This window comes from Etheostoma spectabile, unplaced genomic scaffold, assembly GCF_008692095.1.
Source record: "Etheostoma spectabile isolate EspeVRDwgs_2016 unplaced genomic scaffold, UIUC_Espe_1.0 scaffold280, whole genome shotgun sequence".
Classification (NCBI taxonomy): Eukaryota; Metazoa; Chordata; class Actinopteri; order Perciformes; family Percidae; genus Etheostoma; species Etheostoma spectabile.
In genome coordinates, this window is record NW_022605578.1 from 1,157,552 (window position 1) to 1,167,188 (window position 9,637).

Here is a 9,637-nt window from a genome sequence, read left to right on the forward strand (position 1 = left end):
AATTCAAGCCACAGTACACAGTGAAGACAGTAATGTATAGTGGTGCAAACATTATGCTGTGTTTCTCATACTGTGGTGTTGGGCCTATTTATCACATACCAGGGGTCAAGGATCAGTTTCAATAGATCAAAATACTTGAAGTGGTCATGTTGCCTAATGTATTGATTTAAGCCTTTTTGTATTGATTTTAGTGCCACACTCTGTGCGTTCTCTGCTTTCCATCTTCATTTTGGAGTAAAGAAGTGTATGCAGGGTTTAAAAAGGTTTTGAAAGTTTTTTTTCTTCTCTCCAACCTTTACTTTCCCGTAGATTAGCTTTACCTGCCTAGCTACCATTCATTTTTTATTTCGTTCAAGTGGGGGCCATGCATACCCACGCCTTGGACCCCCAATTTGCTAAATCCACCACTCCTCATATCCTATAAAAACTGTGATCTAAATCCACTATAAAGACTCAAAGCCTTGATGAGTGTATGACTGAAGTGGGAAAAGCAATGTATAGTTTAAATAAATAAAAGTGTATCTGTCTGACCTCCATCTCTATACAAAAACATTAATTGATTACAAGCCATAAAAAACGTGCCTTTATCAGAAAAAAACTTTGTGGTGAGATAAAACAATGTTTAAGTAATGTTCTAATTTGTATACAATTGGTCCAATAAACAGGAAAGTAATTGCAGTGGCAAATAATTTCCATCAGTGGATGAAAGCCTCTATACTATACCCTGTAAAATGAAAGTACAGAGCAAACTTTGGGCATGCTCATACTTGGCCCAGTTGCCTTGAACCATGCCCAAGCACAATTGTCCCCTGTCCCCCGCTGGTCCGCACTCACAATGCCATAAAACATATAGGGCCAGAGCATGCTTATGTCATTACATTGCAGGACTCATTTACCGTTCATCTCTAAGGTAAGAACCAGACCCGGCCACGTTTAGGCCTTGTGATCACACTGATGTGCACCGTGCCCGAGTCCAACCAAACGGACAGCCATTGACTGTAAACTTAATGGACAGAGCATTTGGTTAGGCAAAGTGAGTAAAATGTGGAAGGGCCGTAAACTTGCATTCTTTCTGAATTCCAGCAGGGGGCAAAACGTGCAGTCGTGTCAATCATGACAGAGGCTGGTTGTGTCCGTGTTCTTGTTAAACCATCTTACGCTATTTTCGCTAGTTAATTTGAAAATTTTAGTGTCCTAAAATGGCTTATTCCGCGTTAGGTTGAACTACAATGCACTTAAGGAGTCAGCTTTTTAATGTTCTGGTAAGTAATGTCACATTTAGTTTTAAGCCTGTTTTTTCGTTAGAGGGAATAATGGTTGCACCTTGCTAACCAAGCTAGCGGCTAACTTTTGCTGTACAAACATAGACTGTTGAATTAGATTATTAAAATGTATTAAGAGTCTAACTTTGCATAAAGGTCCCACCGGGGCTGGTAACAATAACCTATTTTCACCTGTTACTGTGGTGGTGTTGGGTTATCAATGCTAATGTAATGGTACCGTTAGCTTCATCTCAAAGCTTGTTATGTAACCTTAGTGCAAATTAACCAATGTTAAGCTGACATTTGTTAAGCTTTTCATTTTATTTTAAATATTTTGGTTTGTTTTTTTGGCGCCGTTTTAATACACACTTATTTAATAAAACCCGTCAATGACATGCTATAGTTCAGGTTAACATATTGTAATATTACTGTTACATGTGGCTTGTTTTCAACCTGCCAGCAACTACAGATAAAGTATTTACACAATGGACCAAGCTCTTATTGTGCACTATTGTCCCATCTTAATAAGTCAACCTGTTTGAATGTAACTGTTTGTTCACAGACAAGCAAGTTCATTTTCATGCACTAATAAGATCGTAGACCGTAGATTTTTATAAATGTACCTTTATTTGGCTGTGTTTTGATAGATCCTTAGTGGTCCTGCAGCCAAATGTCCTGCATGAAGCACCAGGCTTATTGTTCAAGTGTGACTATGTAACATCTTTTCTCCAGCCTCATAAATACATTATTTTAGACTGTTAATGTACCTAACAAGCATGCTGTTGCTGAGTTATTAACCACTGTTGATGCTGTAACACTGATGTCTTTCTTAGAGTTGACTAAATTGTGTCTGCTATTAAATATGAGGACCTTCTGTTAGCACATAAGTCTATTTTGAAATGCGGTTTATTCCCAAAATGTACATATCACAAAAAGTACGTTATTGTTATACAATTGCATACAATACACAATGTCTAGAATAACATTTGACATGTAGGAGTTAGTTAACATAATATTGCAAGTCCTCAACTGAAGCATACTGAACATTTATGTGCGTGCTCATATATATTTATGACTCAACATCCCATAACTACCTGTTTGTCTTCTACTGTAATTGAAAAAGGTATCCACACTGAAAACTGAATGACCAGTGCCTGTGGCGTATTTGGTCCCATTCATCTGTTAACTATGGTCCCCCAATGGCGAGAAATGGTGATAGGTGTAAACCAAGCCCCGGGTATCTTGCTTTGCCTTTGAGAAAATAAAAGCTCAGATGGGCTGATCTGGAATCTTGCTCCCTATCTCGCCCGCCCATGAGAGAGAGAGATCACCTACCTTGAAGCTACCAAGCTAGTGGAGACCATAGACAATGAAAGAAATGGAAAATGGTGAGGCCTTGGACTTGGACGTGACTTGTGACATGAGCAACCTGTCTGAAAGTTGTAAGTCTTCTGGTAGCTGTGCATGAGAATTCCCAATCATTCCCAATCAGCAGAGACGGAGAGCGTAAGTAATGTAAGGAGATAACATAGGCACAGGCTAATTATGGCTAACTAAAATTCTAGATAACATTAGTGTTTAAATTTAAACAGCTAATGTGAGTTGAAACTGTCTGTGAGCTTTTCCTGACTGTACAGTAACTTCTCTACTGTGCGACAGAAGGTTATGCCTATGTATACAAAAACGTGTTACTTGTGACAGCTATGTTTGGTTTGATGCCCAGATAGCTACAGAGACCTTGAGAAGAAACTTAGCGTGCCGGACATCTTGTTGGTTTGGCTGGGGTGGACTGTGGTAGAAAAGACTTCTCACATTCTTTTCCCACTCCTCGCGAGAAAAAGCAGCCCTGGATGTCCTCTTTATCCACTATGGCGCAAGGGCATGGGGAAAGTCAGCAGTGCCAAGCTTCTCACTGTGATGAAGGAGGACCTGCACCAGCTTTACCTCCTGCAACCTGGCAGGAAGATCATGTTTTCTATTCTTACCCAAAGGTGCCAGTGGAAGGATGGTGCCAGTTATGCAAAGATAGACAAGGCCCGGGAATCGGTCAACCGTTATGGCTACATTTGTTCCTAGCGCAAATAGTACCAAGATACAACACCCTAACATTATACATGACAGTCCTTGGCTATTTTTGGGGGATGAAGTTAGTTTCACACCTAAGGGAAATTATGTTTTTAAGTACATTACCTAATTGCGTTAAAGGTCACCTTCAATTGCAGTGAATTGCTTACATTAAGCAGTGTGACTGCTTCTGAATTTGGCCTTTGGGACCCATTTACTTAGGCCTAAACATAGCCCTGACTGTTATGGCTGATGTAGACTGTTTTTATATGTTTTATCCCCAATTTAATCTAACTGGTGTGAGAACGTCTACTGTTGTATAGTTTTATATTAAATTCTACTACTGACTGAACATGTTAAGATTCCCATTAAAACCAAGCAAACAAGCAAATCCCACAATCAAACAGGACTTTTATTACTTGTCAAAAGAGTAATGTTTTTTTTTTAAGTAGAAAGTGAAAATACTCCGACATGTTTCAGTCATTCATTTAGAAGACATGGTCTTAAGAAAAGTCAAAAGACAGAATTAAAAAAAAAAAAAAAAAAAACTAAGGAAAGTCTGACATTCAGGGAGACTAGTTACTGTTGATTCTACTTTTTACATCAGTGATCACAGGGCAAAAACATGGCCTTAGTGCACAGATGACACAGTTCAACTGCAACATCAAGATGTCCAACGTATGCAGAAAGAGTTTATTCAAGTATACACCTCCATTCATGCATCACCAGCAGTGGCCACATTTGTTTTTGTAGCTAATGTTGGCATGGTGATATCTTTACCTTTTAATGGACTTTACTTTTTTTAGTGTAGATTTCCACCTTGTAGCAAGCAGCCAAAGTTCCAGTGAACCCATATGTATATGTGTGTACAAAGCATAGACTTAAATAATGGACGTAGCATCAGTGGCAGTGGCCTACCCATTGGTTTGTGGACTACCATTTTGAGATTGCAGTTGGCTGTGTCCATCTTGGGATTCTGGAGTGTGACGCCGGCTAACGGTTGCAATAGCTAGCTAGCTTCAGTTGGCAAGTTGCCAAAATTACGAATCCCATTGATGGGTTGGGATATGGCATTTGACCTTGAGTGTCCAAGGTTAGGATAGCCAATTGGTCAGGGGATAGGACCTGTACAAATGAGGTTACGTTACCTTGCATAAGCATAGATGCCTGGCCAATAGTAGCTATTGAAGGGCGGGTCTTGGCGTGACTATAGTGGGAAAAGAATATTGCGGCAAGGTGCTACCAGGCGAGTAACAAGACATTTTTAGGCGACTAAAATGTTCCAATTACTTTCTGAAAACACACTGTGAGAGAATCAAAGTTTTAAGATAAAAACTCGGACAACACTTAAAAAAAGTCTATTTTAATGCACACAGTGCCATGGATATGCATGGCAAAGTCTCCATCCTGATTGACAGGTCGGCGTGTAGCTACAAAGCATACGCTGTTTTATTGACTATTTTTGGAGCCAGTGGTGTCAACCCCTGCTGGTCATTTGAAATAATACAGGTTTAAGACATTTCCACATTGGCTTCACTTTTTAAGCCCACAAGTCAAGACTATGGATTCTATGCAGTTTCCTTCACTGTTGACTGTGACGTTTGAATTGTCACTGATGCAGGCAACAATTATATCCCACTACAAGACACCCCTAAAATGAAAATAGCCCATCACATAAGAGATCATTGAGGAGAAAAAGGCAAGAGATGGTCATACAAGCTGGTTGTACAAATGGATGTCCAATGATCAGTAAGTATATAAAGTTCTGTAGCTGTATTTATTCCCAAGGTCCTCTCATTTGCATTACTTGAGGCATCGGTGTGCACAAAATTGATGTTCTTGTGGGAAGCTGATAGGATGTCTAAAATATTGGCCTCCCTGTATATTTGGATTCAGGCTGCTGGGTGTAACATCTTGATTTCACAGCAGGACTAACTCATGTTGAAGGAAAAGCTTAAGCTGTAGCAGTGCTAGATTTAGTTGTGAGAGTCTGATCTTTGGAACTTGCTTGTGGCGCTTTCACAGATGCATCTAAACATCTGGGTGGACTGGTGGTGTCTGGAGTGAATTGTGGGATAATCACTAGAGCATTTGGCAGCATCTGATGAAGCCTGGGGGAAAGTAGACCAAATGTCAAATTATTGTGGTTATACATACACAGACAGGGTGCAATTTTCCCATGTGGGATTTCCCCCTTTCTAGTCAACAAATCCCTGACTCTGCTGAATTATTTTTATCCCCCCCACCCCTCTACCCCCTCAAAGTGATCAATGCTACTTCACCAAAAGACCATATAGTATATACCTAAAATGGAAGTATATTAAACTAAGCAAAGCGATATCATGTTAACACAAAGTGCCATAGAACAATACAATCTGAGCAGCGGTTGCTGGTTGTATTTAGCAGCCACTACAGAGCTATATGACGCCAGCTTCCAGCAGCAGTTGTTTAGGCGCCAATAGGTGACTGTGAGCCGGGTACAGGCACCGCCAGATGACAGTCCTTTTAGGCACCATGGTAATTGAGTTCAGCCAGAAAACGTGACCGTCATGCATCAACAGTTCAGTTTAGGCACCAAACGACTAGTTAAGTGAAGAGATTGTGGTTAAAAACAAAATGTTTTCACCCAGGAAAGGAGTTTGTCGCAAAGTGAACTCTATTGTCTGGCTTGAAAGCGGGGGGCTACTGATTTGGTAGTCCCGCATTGTTAGACCTGTCTCCACAGGGCTCTGGAGAGAAAAAAACAACAATCTGGGTTTTTTCTATTTCTTTAAACCCATCACCAGTCTTTCAACATTTCCTGGTGAACACACAGAAACACACATTGTATACCATTGTGATGTTTTCTCCAGACTTAGCGACGGTGAGTCTGCAAAATAGTCTCAGGAAGGAACTTGTTTTAGTGGGACATTTGCCCCCCGCAAAAGAAAACACCACATAAATTATTAAATGAAGTAAATGGTTCACTCAATACAGCAACATGAGCTATTTTAGTTAGATTTGTAAATGGTTAAATGAAATTTGCTCATACCAGTGTATCACCATGTGTACTTTTGTTGATAGCAATCCCACAAATTGGTCCCAAAACGTCCCATTTAGATAGTATAGATAGATGTAAATGCCATAAACATATTCCCCGAAGTAACCATGCAGGCCTGCCTTTTTGCACGATTCAAATTTTCTTCAAATCTTGCCATTTTCAGCACGTGACTTGCTAGCAGGAAGTTTGTTGTTATTTACTGAAGCCAAGGGATTTTGAGAACAACAACACACAGAAGGAAGGAGATCCTGGATGCCCTGGAAATGTACTTCCGTTGGTACAGACTACTGATTTGTTGCTGTTAAATCAGTGTCTCAATTGGCTACTCACTGATTGAGACTGTTCACATCCAACCGAGCTAGAGATCAGTTGCTCCTTTTCCAAATCCAAATTCACATTTAAACCTACATCTATGATACAAATGTTAAAAAGAACACAAAAGGTTGAGAAACAATAGCCTAAAGTAATAATAGAAAAGAAGAACAACAGTTGCAGCTACAGCAAGAGACTCAGGTGAAGCAGAATATCCTTTTTTTCTGCTCCTTGTCAGAGTATCAATGGCAATTCATGATGTCCGACAACATCAAGCTGTAGCTGTGAATGCTGGGTTGAGTCCAGGACACCAGATTACTGTGCTGATACTGAGATACTTAGCTGACAGAAACATCAAGTCTGTGTAGACTGTGGCTTTAGCTGCAGGTTTACACTGTAGGGAAGAACTTGGACAAACAGATTTTAATTAAACAAAATACAGTTGCATTTTCAGCTCTGAACGGAAATGTTGGGGAGTTATTTAAGCAGAAGTCGGACGTGCGTTTTGTTTCATTTGTCCCTCCTGGCCTGGACGAATGAAACAGTCATGTGTACTAAATAAACCTACAGTTTAAGTTATGTTCACGTTCCCACAACTTCAATATTTGGCAAAATATCATGAATGGTAGATAGGTGTTCTTTCAGATAGATTGCTGCAGGGCTATATGTCTTGGGGAATAATAAGAATAATGATAATAAGACGAAAAAGAATAATACAATTTATTTAAGGCGCCGTTCTTGACACCCAAGGTCACTTCACAACCAACAGTCATCAAACATCGTTAAAATTATAGTCAATAAGTAAATAAAAAGTCAGTCAGTCAGTCCATAAGCCATCTTGAAGAGATATGTTTTAAGTCTGTTTTTAAAGTCAGTAATTGAGACACAGTGTCTGATGTAGCCTGGCAATGAATTCCAGGGCTTGGAGGCAGTGTAGCTGAAAGTCTGAAAGTCTTGAACAGAATTGCCGTCATCGTGAAGCGGGTATCTCGCGGTTGTGGATATACCATGCACTATACCATTTACATAGCTAGAATAATATATGTTTCCAATTATATGATGTTTCTATAATACAACATGTTATTTCACTCTGTTCTTATGTGGGTAAGGCCAACGCACATCCAAATAATTGCTCTTCATGACCCACAGGTTGTCAGTGTCCATGGGTTATCATGGCAAAACCCGACCCCCTAACTGATAGCCCCAAATATATTTACATCTTTGTAAAACCACCATGTTTCACCTGCATAAAATATAGTATAAACACAGATATGTGTGCAATTACTTAGAATACATGGGTTTGCTGCCTGGTCTGGATGAATGAAACAGCTGTTTTCTAGTCCCACCATAGACATTTAGCACCTTGGCTGTTTTGCATCCATTGCAAACAAACATGCAATGTGAAAGTTTGGGATTGGAGAGAGCACTAAATGGTCTAGTGACTAAGCATGACGTTGAACCTAACAGCCTATTACTCTGTAATAATCAAAGGAAACCGCTTATGAAGTTTACTTTTGACTATCAAAAATCCTTTATCACCTGTAACTCTGTAATAAAAGTAAGTAACAGGAAGGTCTTTATATCATAGATATAAATATTATATCATATATATATAAATAAAGTGCAGATGACAAAGGATTTTTATCTCGTTACATTACAACACTGCATACTGCTATGTTGTGCAATGACATTACATTTATTTGTTACAGCTAATGCAATTAAGACAGTTTTTTTTTTTTTTTTTTACAAAGCCGATTGCCTGTGGCTCCCACAAATTATATTTTGATGACTGCCTTTACTTGAGTAGTTGCTATTTAATAGTGACCATATTTTCTGCATATGCAGAGAAGGAATATGAACTAACAGGATCTCCACACACACACACACACACACACACACACACTGCATGTGTTGTGGAGCTATGATTTGTAATATTCCGTTCTAAAGAAGACAATGTAAAAATATGTCATTCAATAAACTACAGTCAATCTACACACTATCAGATACATCCATCTTTAAACGGGTTGCAAACTATTGCTCATTGTACAGCTATTTTCCATTTTGAGAACTAAATACAGTATAGTAGCAAATAAGCAAAGACAGACCAGGATTCTGAAAGTACACAGGCTCCTTTGCATAAAGACATACTGTAAGTCTGCAGCTTAAAGTTTATGTACAACGCAAAAGCACTACTTTCATATTCCAAAGCTGAGTGCTGATCTGTGTGTTGTCTGAACTCTCTGACCACAGAATTGCATTTGGATTGGGATTTAAAAAGATTTGGCTGTGCTCTGCATGTGAAAACATTGTTTGCTCTGTCTGTACAACTGTCCAGCCACAAGTAAAATCCAAGGTTTTGGAATCTGCTGAATCACTGCAAAGCCATAACCTTAACAGCATTACTCCCCCTCAAGTGTTGGCCAGAGGCAGAGTTTTTGATACATATGGATTTAGGTGGTTCACCCCTCAGGACACAGTACTTTAGGTTGACCTGAGAGACGATCACGTCTGTTTTTATTTTATTTTTCCAGTTCTTTTTCACAAATGTCTGTACATTTTGTGTCTGGCAAACTCTGAAGAATCTTAAATCTTAAAGCTACATTGTGCAAGAAGTTCTCCTATCTAGCGGTGAAATTGTAAATGACAACTGAATATTACTTTGTAGCCGCTCCCATTCCGAGCGCATTTAAACTCCTACAGTGGCCGAACGCAAAATTAGCGTCTGTAACAGTTCCTTCCTGTGTAATAATAGTTTTGTTATTTTGGTATCATTTCATTGCCAACATCAGCTATTAGGTTCCCAAACTTATGCAAGTTAATGCTAGTAAAGTATCAGTGCTATTGTTATTCTGTATTTTGTACAAGATTAATGGTGTAAGGAAATGTTCACAGCGTAGGAGAGAAGCAACAGAGAGAACAACACTGCTATTATTCTGAACATGCCCCTTTCAATTACAGA

The 9,637-nt window shown here is 39.2% G+C and overlaps 1 long non-coding RNA gene across 1 annotated transcript in view; it reads right to left on the minus strand.

Moving 5' to 3' along the window:
• The window catches only part of LOC116686003 (uncharacterized), an 18,103-nt gene that overhangs the window by 8,439 nt on the left and 27 nt on the right, over positions 1–9,637 (minus strand). The window contains exon 2 of the long non-coding RNA XR_004331117.1: positions 6,721–6,724. This is a non-coding gene — a long non-coding RNA (uncharacterized LOC116686003). The remainder of the gene's footprint in view (positions 1–6,720; positions 6,725–9,637) is intronic.